Here is a 12652-nt window from a genome sequence, read left to right as displayed (position 1 = left end):
AGTAGTGTTTCTGAAAAGGCTTTATGGAAATGGAAGACACCCAGAACTTCCTGATGTGCTTAAGATTGCTATGCCTTGAAGAAAATCATCCATTCGCTGTGTGCAGTCAAGGACTGAATTAAGTTTTTGTTACAATGCAGCACTGAAAGCCTATGGAAGACTGTTTATCGCTATAGTACCAGTCTTGTGTTACAGCTGTTCTTTGAAGGTAGTCTTCTATAGGTACAGCATTCATTCATTCAAAAAATCATTGAATTTTGCTGTATTAAGTAAGGCGAGTAATTCTTGAAGTATTTTATCAAGAAGCTGCAATTAGCCAGAGACAGCCCTTTCCTTTTTACTGCTGCAGTGGCACATAAGTGCTTCGTGCTGATATTGTTGTTATACTTCCAAATTGGCATCTGGTTCCTGGAATGTGCTAGAATTACATTTGATGTCTTCTCTAGTGACAGCTGACCTTGGATAGTTATCAGTCACCTTGTCATTCATTCAAGGCATACCTTAAAAAGAACTCATGTTATTTGATAACTGATTCCACAGCATTATTGTAACTTGTTTTGGTGTAGCAGCAAGCTTGAATGAAATAAAGCTTGTTTCAGTAATGGTGAAGGAATCCTCCATCTTGAAATACTGCAGCATTTCTAACAGAAGTTTGAGTTCCTTTACTCAGTGTTTAACCACTGCAATGCTGTTAAAGGTTGCCCGAATTTAATTCTAGGTCTTATTATAAATAACTAAGACTACTGAGCTGTTTGATTATTCATGTTCACAAACAGCCAGGGAATTGGATGATGCTAAAAGGCACATAGGTTAGTATTCCAACTCATCAAAAGCTGCAATACAATTTAACACATCACTGAAAGACAGCTTCGAGTCATTTTTTTTGGCTGGGCTATAAAAGCAAGCTTTTTTCCATTCAAGAGAAATGCAGATAAACTTACACATTTTTACACAGGAGCTGCAATAGGAAAGCAGTTAAAAAACCCCAAAACTAAACAAAGAAAACCCCAAACACCAGACCCAATGCTTTTGCTCTAAGTCCTTAGCTGTGCTTTGTACCACCACAGTCTGAGGTTACCACAGTAAAAGGAAGACTTTTAGTTTTGACTGATATCCTTGCCTTTCTATACTGTGCTGCATTGTCTGTGAAGCACTGCTCTTGCTCAGAACGAGCATCTCCATCACCCAGTACCAAAAATGGATTAGCAGATTAACTGGCCAGAGCTGGTATTGAATGCTGCGTCCAAGTATGCTGAAGTGCATATGCACAGCACTGGAGTATTACTGCCTCTCTTTGATTTGTATATAAATTGTTCTTCTCTTGCTTCAAGGTTGCCAGTTCAGTAGCATTTTCTAAAATGTCCTGGACTGATTAAAAATACATTTAGGTTTACTTCTGGACCAGTCTTTGTTTCTGTAGTTGCGTGAAGACAGTAGCAAGAGACTTTTCATTTAGGTGTGGTAATAGCCTATCTGCCCTTCCCTCCTTCTGTCTGCTAGGCACCTGAAAGCATAAGTAACAAAAAGTCAGAAACCACAGCATGGTACTCAAAAAAAACCAACCAAACAAACCCCAAAAATTTCTTTCCTGGACCATTGCTATCTGAATATCTCCCTCCTGTGCCCTTTCCTTAGTCAATTTTTGGAACATGGTTTTTCCTGTTTGCTAGCCATACATACTGGTCACCTTGCTCTTAAAGATAAATTTTCAAAGGGGGTTGAGTTATTGTCCAGAGGAAAGCTGCCTGGGTATGTATACAAATCACAGCTTGCAAGCTAGCAAAGAAGTTGCTCATTTTGCAACCATATCAGCTTATTACCAATGCCACCACTGCTTACTGTCTTTGGTCTTTGAGTGTTTCTTCCTGTTCCATTGCTGCTTCCTGGGTCAAAATTCAAAGGATGCTGCTGGTAATCCCCATGCCGAGTGCACGCTGAAAGCTTCTTACTCTGGACCTGAGCTGCAGAACCTGGAGTGTCACCGACAACACAGAGTTAAAGTGGAACTCAAGTAAATGCAAAAGCTGTTGTTTCTGACCTCTAAGCAGAATGTTAGGGTGAAAAGAGAAAAAAAAATATAAACCCCACAAAAAAACCAAAACAAGTTGTGAACACTCAGCCTAGTACTAATAGAATAATAGATTGCTTAGTCTGGAAGAAGTGGTTCATGGATGATCTTGACAAGAAGTAGAACAAAAACTATTTGCAGATAGATAGTTGCAACTATTTGCAAAAGTTATTTGCAACTATCTGCAATTTTTGCAGCTCACCCCACACCCTTTTCATTCATAGTAATGAGTGCATCAGCATTCACTCGTCCAGCAGGAGACATTTCAGTGAAGCAGAAAATTCTTGCTGCCCCAAGTCTGCTTCATTATATGTCACTATTTTCCCCACAACTCAGTCTTTCCCAGGCCTGTTGAAAGCTAAGATTAAAAGGTGTGAGTGGGTGGGTGTTAAGGATCTGATCCCAGTGACACTAAATTCCCTAGTGAATTCATCTTTGCAGATTTCTGAAAAGCAGATATGCAGCCACTTAATGCCAACCCTTCAGCCACTAAAAAAATGCCCACTGAATCAAGTGCTATGCTTGCTGTCAGCCATAGTGTGATTTAACGCTGATTTTTATCTATGTTCAATGTGGTATTGCTATACCACTTCTTAATCCTATGTTAACCTTTCCCACTAAGTTTAGGTAAAAAGGTGAGGGTGTTTTTGCTGTGTAGCTGTAATACTGCACTTGTTAATTGAGACAGTGTTCCTCCTCCTTCTGAGATGTGATCCAAGACGTTTCAGACCACATTGGTTAGCTGTTTCTGGCATTATTTCAGGGTGCATGTCCAAGGGACTCTGGCTGCCTGCTGGAGCAGCTGCCCAGACCGCACGACTAACTACCCAGCCTGGTCAAACCGTGTTTGGGATCCACGCGTGCTGAAGCAGGGCCTTGAGAAGACTGACTACACAAGCATCACACAAGCCCAGAAAGAAGCACGGCAGCTGTTTTACATTACTGAGACAGGCCACGGCCTAGAGCATTGGAGAGGGAAGGAGGGGAAGATGTGAAGATGGAGGAAAAGGAATGGAGAAAAAGCTAGAGGGCATGTCTCAGACTGCTAATCTACAGATTATTCTTACAAACTGGCTGAAGTCTTAGTCTCTGTGGGCCATTCCTGGAGTTGGCATAACCCGTTTCAAAAACACCTTCACCTTTGCAGTCAAAACAGGGCTATTGCAAGTAACAGTTGCCAGCCCTATACCACTAGGTCTGGCCAATTCTATAGGTCTGAAGTCAGGTTAGTGGCACAGTGCAACTCAGGTAAATAGAACAGAGAAATCTTTACACAATGCAAGTCTGGATTGCCTTTTGAGAAGTACTAGTATTAATGCATCAAAAATGAGGGCTATTTAATATTGACTTATTACCTGGAAAACAACTTCTTATACTGCTTGTACTATGGGACAACAGCTCTGCAGTCTTCCTTCTACCTTTTTGAAAAGAAAAAAGAAAAAAAAATACCACCAAACCTTAAAACATCCATCTACTATTACGGACATAAGAATAAAACAATCGCAAGTAAAAAGGTAGCTACAATACATTGCAGAGTTCTGACACATTTCAGGCTAGGTATCGATAGTTTGATGGAGCTCTTATGTTGAGCGTAGAGAAATCCAAGCTCCTCAGCCAATTTTTCTAGCTCTGCATCATGTTTAACAATGGTAACTTGCAGCAGGAAAAAAAAAAATTCATTTCCTTTCTGTGGCAGCTGCTTTCCTTGGGCTCAGTAGCATCAATGTGACTTACAAGTTTTGCATCAACTTTTTCACTGAATGTGATTGGTTTAAAGCCAGAGAAACCAAGTGTATCTGTGCATTAAAGATACCTCCCTGTTCTTTATGTCCCCACATTTGGTTCATGTCTTGTCTTCAGCAGTGTGCTAATGAGCATTTCTCAGTTTCCCGTGGTAGGAATAACTAACATTTTCCTGCAGAATATTAATTAAATTTCTAGTACTTTATATTCTTCGTGGCATAGAAATGCACCTTGAAAGATCATTGGAGTTTTTTCTTGTTTACTTAATTTACTAGGAATTTAGGTATCGCCCATCAATTTTTCTGCATGCGTTTGTCAGACTGACAGTAGGATTTTGATACCACAGAGAAAAGCAGCAACTTCAGGCAGGTAGGAGTAGAAATCCCTAACCAAGCTTTAAGCTACATGAATTGCGTAATAAAATATTAATGTAATACTAAAAAGTTACCTAACAAACAGCTGAGAAGAAAGATTTCTGTTAAAGGTTTAAGTTCCAGGTTAATTCAGTTAAAGGCTAGAAAGCTCTCACTGCTGTTTTGAGATCCTCTAAAAATACCTGCAATCATAGGCATGTATCTAATCAAATTAGAAGGGTCCAGTCTTGTTTGGCTGCCCCACATGATTCGTAAGCAAGCTGTTCCAGGAGCAGAGCCACTAATGAAGCCTGATTTCCTACCACTTGGGATCCTTTGTTTCGTAGTTGCCTCCTCCCCTAAATGCAGCTCCCCTCATATTTCCCATGATATCCCTACAAAGCAAAAGACAACACAAGTTATGGTTTAAAGTTATTAACTTGGGAGTCAGTGTTTCTTGTGCTGCTTGAGCAGCTCTGGTGTAAGGCGGCATATGGCTTTTGAGTTGTCTGACTTTTCCTCAAGATTGTTTTAGGTCTTTCTCCTCTACCTAAGTGCTTTCATTACAGAGGAGGTCTTCTCCTCTTTCATATTTGGCTTAAGTTGCCTATTGCTTCAAAGATTAAGGAAGGATTCAGGAACATGGACACATAGCTCATAAGACTTATTTCCCCAAGAAGGCAGGTTACAACACACAACCTGTCTTTTTACCTGCAGTCGCATTCCTCTGGGAAACTGCAGCTTCCAGGTCACAAACTTCACACTGCAGTTCATCAACCTCCTGGAAGGCCTCCCATTTTAAACTGCACTCTTGGGTTAACTGGTTTCTGATCTAAAGGGTGGTAAAAGGATTAACGGCATCAACAAAAATTCATTATCTGACAGCATTGCCTCAAAGCAGGGGCCTAGACTTAAAGGAGAAGGTGTTGTTGCCTTGTGCGCTCTTGTAAATGAGGCCATCACTTCTCGCTGGTTGAAATAATCCATAATTACAGCTTTGCTAAACATACCCATAATCCCTCTGAATGCAAAATACAGCACAAATAGTGCAAATTGACATTCTCGTTATTGTTTAATAGGAATCTGCATTTCAGGCATTGCTGGAGGAAGATAAAAACAATACAGAGGCCTTTTCTCGCTGTTCTCTGCATGTAACCCTAACTAGACAAGGCCCTACCTCCATTTTTCAGGGCAGAGGTGTGTGGAAAAAACAGCAGCTCTTCCCTCATCTCTCACAGACTCTGTAATTTGCTAACTAAGTTTAAATATAAAGTTTGTTAGTGTGAATGACCACACAGGTGCTAGCTGCAGCTGGAACTCTTGTGTCGCAATAAAAGCCTGTGCACTGCAGTTGCCATTTTCCTTTCTGCTCTCCTCAAAGGCTGATCTAGCTGCTGACATCTCTGATCTTGAAGGGTTATTTTGTAAACACAGCACACAGTCGAGAGCCCCATCAAAGACAGACACCAATGAAATCAGTGGCCTCATGTCTGCACCAACTGCTTTGGCTGTGCAAAAGTGTCTCATGCTGTTTTGGTTAGAAAACATGCCAGCAGCCTGAGAAATTATTCCCAGCAGAATGGCATTTGTCATCCTGACTCTGGAAAACAAACAGCCCATGCTTTCACCTTGATGCTTTAGAAGACTGAAGAGAGAATATACTTTGCTTGTTTTACAGGAGAGGCATTCAGATACACTTACAAAGCTTTTTTCTCTCTAGACCAAGAAAGCAAGGGCAAGGAGACTTCAGTGGCAGAAAAGTTGTCAGTTAGTAGACGGATTCATCTAGTTAAAGTCTCATCAAGTGGTTACCAAACAGTATTTTGTTCTGCAGGCTACACTACAAAAGCAGCACTGCACATTTCACAGACAAGAGCCCACTCTACCAGCTGTGCTAAACACAGAGATTACCTTGGCCAAATCAGTTTTCAAATTGAAGTAGTTAAAGCTCTACAGCCCCTTTTACAGGGAGATAATCTTAAAAGTGGGTCTGGCTACTCAGTTACACTAAATCAATGATTAGCAATGCAGTAACAGATTTAAACTCAATACATGAGTTCAGTACAATGTCATCAGTTTAGTGAAAACTAATGCCATTTTTGTGGCCAGACTGGATTAAAGCAGTTCCCTTCCCGATATGTTCATTTGGTAGTCCAGAATTTGGGAAACAGGGGTGTAACGTATGTGAAACAGAGGTAAAGGCAGAGGCTTTATGTCAAATGCAGACTAGATAAAGCAAAAGGACAGCAGTTTGTCAGCTCTGCAGCACGGGTGTCAAAGCCCTGCCTGGGAAATGTCACAGGGAAAGCCGGGAAGGCATCTCCAAACAGGGAGGCAGAGCCCGACTGAGGCTCCAAAGGTCCCCGTTTAGCTCGGTGACAAGGACGGCAGCTAAAGCAGAGGCCCGGGGCACGCCGCCGGGGGATGCGCGGCTGGCCAAAGCCCCCCGAGCCCCCGCGCCCAGCCGCTCGCCGCTCCGGCTGCTGCACCCCCCGATCCCCCCGGGGATGCTGTCTGGCACCGCACCGGCACCTTACGCAGACCCTTAGGCAGTTTACCTCTAAAGCGAGGAGAATACTCGCTTTCTAGAGCAAAGATACCGAACCGGGCTCGAGAGGAAGGCGCTGAGAAGCGTCAGAAACGCAAGATGCCACCGATAAGCGGAACGTGACCCCGACCCCCAGCAGGCAGGGCCCAGCACAGCGCCAAGGCTCGTGCTGCGAGACCCTCGCCCGGAGGGCTACCGTGAAGCTCTGAAGTTCAGACGCTTGAAGGGGTACGCTCAGATGTGGTCAGGCAATGTTAAAACCTGAGACATCTCTCCAGAAACGCTAATGGTTTTATTTTCCAAATCTGCATTATGAGCTTACCTGCCGTATTCCTTTTTTGGGCCCTTTTTGTTGAAGATGGCATGTTTTAGAAGCTTTTTCAGCTTCCTTGGTTAGGCATTTCACTCTGCTCTTTTTCTTCCATCTCTTCAAGCATCTTCTCTATATTTTCAGCTCTCATCACACTGAATACTTGTCACTTCTGTCTTCCTCTGTACTACTTCCAACCGCATTTGTTTCTACAACATAGAATCATGAAAGTTTTAGACTTAGATTGCTTTCCCCCAGCTCCCATACACACCTTTTTTTAGATTTCCTTTTAAAGCCTGATGATCAGTCCTCTGATGTCATGCCCAGCTGAGTTAAATGAGGAGAGACCCAGTCCCACATGGCTTGGTACTGAAAATAATGAAACGTTGGTAAACAAATCTTGAGTTATGCTATGATCTTATAAAAGGACCACAGTCAGACCTAAACCCAAAATAAAATCTGGGTTGTGGGAACGGGGAGCACAAGGGAAGAGTAAGGGGGAGTGGGAACAGAATGCTGTATGTACATCATTGCTTGTTAGAGAGGGAAGCCTCAAAACAACATTCATGTGTAGAACACATTCAACTGCAAGTAAGAAGGCAGGTGCTTCCAATTCCCTCAATCGGCTGTAATTTGCTTTCTGCAACCAGCCTCTGGTCTGCATGTGGAACTTGTTTTTAAAACAATGTATAAACAAGGAAAGAGAGGAGGAAAATGAGCACAGCTTTTTCAAATATTGCTGTTTATACACAGTTTGTAGAGACAGCCAGGAAGCATAGCTACATTTTAGAATCTGTACCACAGTTGAATGCAATGGTATTACAAGCCACCCATATCAGGTCAAACCCTCCTGTACAGCCAAGTGTTGTGGAATGGAGTCTGCTATTTGTAAACACCATCATCACAATCTGTACCAAGGAAAGACTTTAGAAGAGAAAGAACCAGAAGCTGATGTCAGAGACCAAAGAAAAACAAAAACAATAACAAAAGCAGCTGCTTTTGAAAGATGGTAGATGCAGTGGGTCTTTTGGAAGTCAATTGACAGCTTGTCAGTGAAGAAAACCAATTTATCAGCCAAAGGCAACTCCACTCTGGTGAAAAATCCGAACACAAAGAGCTAAAAGCAGTCACAGCTCAAACATGTTTCATTGGGGCGCTCTCTAAGCCTTACTGAAGTTGGAGTTTCATAGACAGATAAGCTCAGAATGGAGCAATCGAGCCATCAGATGTGACTTTTTAATATCACATTTACCTTAATTGCCCTTGTAATGGAACGAGCAAGTTGGTTTGGCTAAACTATGTTTCCCAGAAAGGTCTTGACTTGAAGATAACTGGTGAGACATATTATCATTTCCACAGTTAATCACATTTTTAAAACATTGTTTCTAAGATCGTGTTTTCAGTTTGTCTGGCCTCAACTTCTAGGCACCACCTCTTGTTATACCTTTCCCTAAGAACCCTTTAATATCTGCTATTTTCTCCCAACAAAAATATATGTAGACTGTAATCAAGTCACTCTTCTTTCAGATAGGCTAAACAGGTTGAGCCTTTTAAGAGCCCTCTACTGGAAAGCATTTCCTGCAGCCCTGAAATAATTTTTGAAACTCTCTGCATTCTCTCAAGTTTTTCTTCATCTTTTTTAAGTAGTACACTCTGGAACAAGTGGCAGTATTTTGGTGTGTTGTACATAGAGCTACAAACTCATTTTTAATATGTCTGCACTATTCGCCTTTTTATGAACAACAAGATTGCAGCATCCATCCTTTCTAGTACCACTACACGGCCAGTCATCTGTCCGTTACGACCCCTGTCCTGTCCAGGGATGCAGTCACCCTGTTCTGTACAAGTCCTGCTTTCTTCTCGTTCTTCATCTACTCAGGCACTGAAATACTTCTCGGAGGGATAACCAAGTTACTGAGCTATCTGTATGATTCTGTACTCCTGCTCTGCCCACATCATTATTCACTAAATGTGCCTTATCAAATTCACTAACATTCTTCCCCAAATATGTCATTGGTGAATTTTATAATCTATAATTTTATCTTTATTTCCAAGCCACTGACAAAAATGTTGAATACTGATAGTTCTGCTACCAACCCCTGTAGAAATCCATCAGAAACCATCTTCGTTTAATGAAAATAACACATTTTTATATGTAAAAAAAAATCTAGCTCTCAATCCATTTAGCATTTTTATTGATATTGCGTAATACTAAAATTTAAAATACAAAAGTTATGGGCTGCTAACCCGAGCGTTACAAGGCCCTTCCAAACATGTATTACATCTCTAGCATTACGTTTATCTAACTTGTAATCTTATCAGCAGAATGAAATGAGGTTGGTTTGACAAGACTTACTTTCCATACAATAATGTTACTTGGCATTAAGTATATTGCAAGTGAAGGGTGCGCTTTTCAGTTTGACTTTGAGGAATGGGCCATTTCAGCATGTGTAGCCATGTGTAGAAGTGAAAGTGAGCTTGCTGTGGCAGTGATATATCCATGAAGGTGTTCAAATGGAAAAAAACCCCCAACATGTAATGAATTTGCTCTGGATTTAATGACAACATCCCTGAATGTTTCCTTGAAATTTAATAATTGGGTGGAAGACTAACAACCTCAAGATCTGTAATTTAATTTTTTTTTTTAATCTGTGGAATAAAATATGAATAGTATCTTTTCCTCTACTAAAACATACATCCAGCACTGTTGATGGCATACATAAATGCAGTGCCTGTAGCTGTCATTTTGGTACGTGACTCAGACTTTATCCAAGATGCTGCAGTTTTTTCCCTAATTCTCTCTACCTGCAACGGTGAAAACACTCAGATGAACACATTGTTTCAATGCCATAAAATACACATCCAGCATCAATAACTGTATTATGCAGTTAGTTTTGAATCCATTTCTCTCCTAGAATAACAGCAGGCAAAGTCCTCATTAAGGCAAGTGAGATGGAGAGTTCAGCTTGTTGCGCTGATGAATCAGGACCTGTTGAATTCACATACCTGTTTATGGAGCTGTTTCTTTAGCTTGTCATTGTCTGCTTGAGATTTTGCAAGAGCTCTCCTTACAGACATGAGCTGCCCCTGAAATGAAGCCACCTCTTGTTCTGCCATCATCTTAGCATTCAGACGCTCTTTTTTGTTTTGAAGAGCTTCCTGTAAGCAAAAAGTACATAACAAACAATGATGAGAACAGTAATTTTCTCTCTTTTATATAGCAGCGGGTTTCTTGAAAGGTAAATCTCTCAGAGATTTTTAGTAAAAGTGGGATTGAATTGTTCCTATTTTCTAATAAAGGCTGGACCTTTTTTTAAGGCAAAGTGGGGAACAGGATGGACAAGAGGGGTCTTCTAAAGGAGAAAACTTAAGATAATCTTTCATACGGGTGTAACTGCACATCTTTCATTATATTCACATGTCAAGAATTCAAGTTCTTGTGTGCAAACAAGCACAGAGCAATGCAAAACTTGATCTTTCTTATGCATTAGAAAGACCTTTCCATCCATAATCTGTTTATTCCTTCATTATCTCTAAAGTAAAACTGTGTGTGATGAAGCTTGTTTTCCTTCTGGGCAGGGTCTTTTTGTTTGTTTTAAACACAAACATAAATGTGTATGTATATACATGTTACTATGTCAGGCACAGATTTAGCAGCCCTCTCTCCTTTCCCAGCCATTTAAACTGGAAAAAATAAGGTCCAGGATCCTCCGCACTTGGCGTGGAGGACAGTGAAATACAAGTTCTTAGATCTTCGGGATCATTCCAAAGTCAGACACGAGCAAGCTCTGTCTGAGCAAGATGAACTAGTTTCTAATTTTAGAAAGCCAAATTTTCCCATTTATTTTTCCCAGTTTCAGGCTTTTCTTTTAAATCCTATGAAGGTAGCTCTTGTTTCTTTTTTAAACCCACAAATTTGCAATAATTCAATCCATCTTTGACTGATCTGTTTAATAAAATATTCTAATCACTTAGCATCTCCCTGATATAACTGAACTAAGTGTATGCACATCCAGTTTTATTTGGGTTTAAAATTAACAAGCACACAAACCCCATTTTGTTTTCATGCTTTTTAAGTTAAAAAAATATGATCCATTCTGCCTTTCTTTTGCTTGACATGTGCAGCTAATTAACCTATATAACAATCAATAACGTGTCTATTCCATTCTAATCAGCCTCATTTAAAGCAGTGAGGCACTTTTCTTTCCATCCATCTTCACTTTAGTTTAATTTAGTAATTTTTGTGCTTCATCTTGTATTCCTGTAATTAAATTTATAAACCTCATGCTGTGTTCCGTTTTGTTGAAGCAGATACCAATTTAAAGAAAAAAAAAAAAAGCACTCAGCCACCTCCCAAGCCAACCATCTAGTTCATTTTCACTTCATGTCTGCCTGTCTTTTTCATACATTTTGGTCAGCTGTGAGATAGTTGATTTTATACATATTTAGTCTTCTGAGTCAACAACAGAATTAGGAATACTATAGGCTACTCATACTTCCTAAACTCTTGCTTCAAGCAGGCATCAGGGATTTGTTTCACACTCTTGACATTTGAAGACCACCATTATACCCATAATATAGAGGGGAAAAAGGTTTGAATTTTTACCTAAAATCTGCAGTTACCATGAGCTCCTATAGGCTCACTGAATAATAGTGACCCTGCCCAATCTGACCATTAGTTTTGCAGAAAATTAGACACTAATAACAATGAAATGGTAGGGAAATACCACCTTCTCAGCATCTCTAAGCTTTGCAGAGCTGTGTCTTCCGAGTGGTTTGCTTCCAACAGTTCAGAGTCTTTAGCTTACACATCAGCTTGCTTAGCCTGATATTTTCATCCCGCAAGAGCTGCAGCTGTTCCTGCTAAAGAAGACATTGGTAAGATTAGAGCCGCAAAGATTACTTTCCCCAGGAAGAACTGTGTGGTTTGGAAGTAAATACAATTGTAAAAGCATGTAACTATTTGTATTTCGTTTTAATTTTCAAATGTTCAAGCTTTGCAGTTTGAAACAGTGCAGCCTTTGGCAATAAATTTCTATTACTGTGTCTCCAGGGAAACGGGACATGTGAACATTGCCCAGAAACCGGGGAAAATAATGGAAGAAATTTAATCCAAAACAGCAAGCAGGTAAACTCTTCCGAAATGAAGCACTGTTAACGGTGATAAACACTATTATGCCAAACGGGGATTCTGGTTCATACCGTATTCAGTAACCTGATTCACCCTAATTACAACATCCTTACTAAGAACAAAACTAGTGAATTCATGAAAAGTACAGTCATCAGGTTTTCTTCTTCTTTGTTCAAAATAGACTTCCTCCTGACGAGTATACAGAGGTTACAGAGGACCGCTGGAGGTCCTGGCCCTCCTGGCAGAGGCAGCTCTGCACAGAAGCTCTACTCCACCATTCAGTGTCAACTCACCTTCTTACCCTTCGTGTTCCGTGTTAGTTTTATCTGCAGCAGGGCTTTGGCCTTCCTAATTTCATCACTATGGGGCTGAACTCTGATACTCTACCTTTGTTGCCTGTCCATGTTTCCACTACTTGCAATCTTTCTTTTTGTATTTTAGTCCTTTAAGAAGCTCCTTGCTAAGGCAAGCAAGGCCAAGTTTCTGCTAAACTCCCTGG

General features: G+C 40.6%; 1 long non-coding RNA gene across 1 annotated transcript; it reads right to left on the bottom strand.

Moving 5' to 3' along the window:
* Positions 1-7052: 7052 nt before the first annotated feature.
* Positions 7053-11943, bottom strand: LOC128140201 (uncharacterized). The gene is made up of 3 exons (XR_008234642.1): positions 11753-11943; positions 10029-10181; positions 7053-7231 (listed from the first exon to the last, which is right to left on the bottom strand). It is a non-coding gene; the product is annotated as an uncharacterized LOC128140201 (long non-coding RNA).
* Positions 11944-12652: the final 709 nt, after the last annotated feature.

The sequence above is a fragment of the Harpia harpyja genome, chromosome 3, assembly GCF_026419915.1.
Source record: "Harpia harpyja isolate bHarHar1 chromosome 3, bHarHar1 primary haplotype, whole genome shotgun sequence".
NCBI classification, from domain to species: domain Eukaryota; kingdom Metazoa; phylum Chordata; class Aves; order Accipitriformes; family Accipitridae; genus Harpia; species Harpia harpyja.
This window is presented reverse-complemented; position numbering and strand designations above follow the sequence as displayed.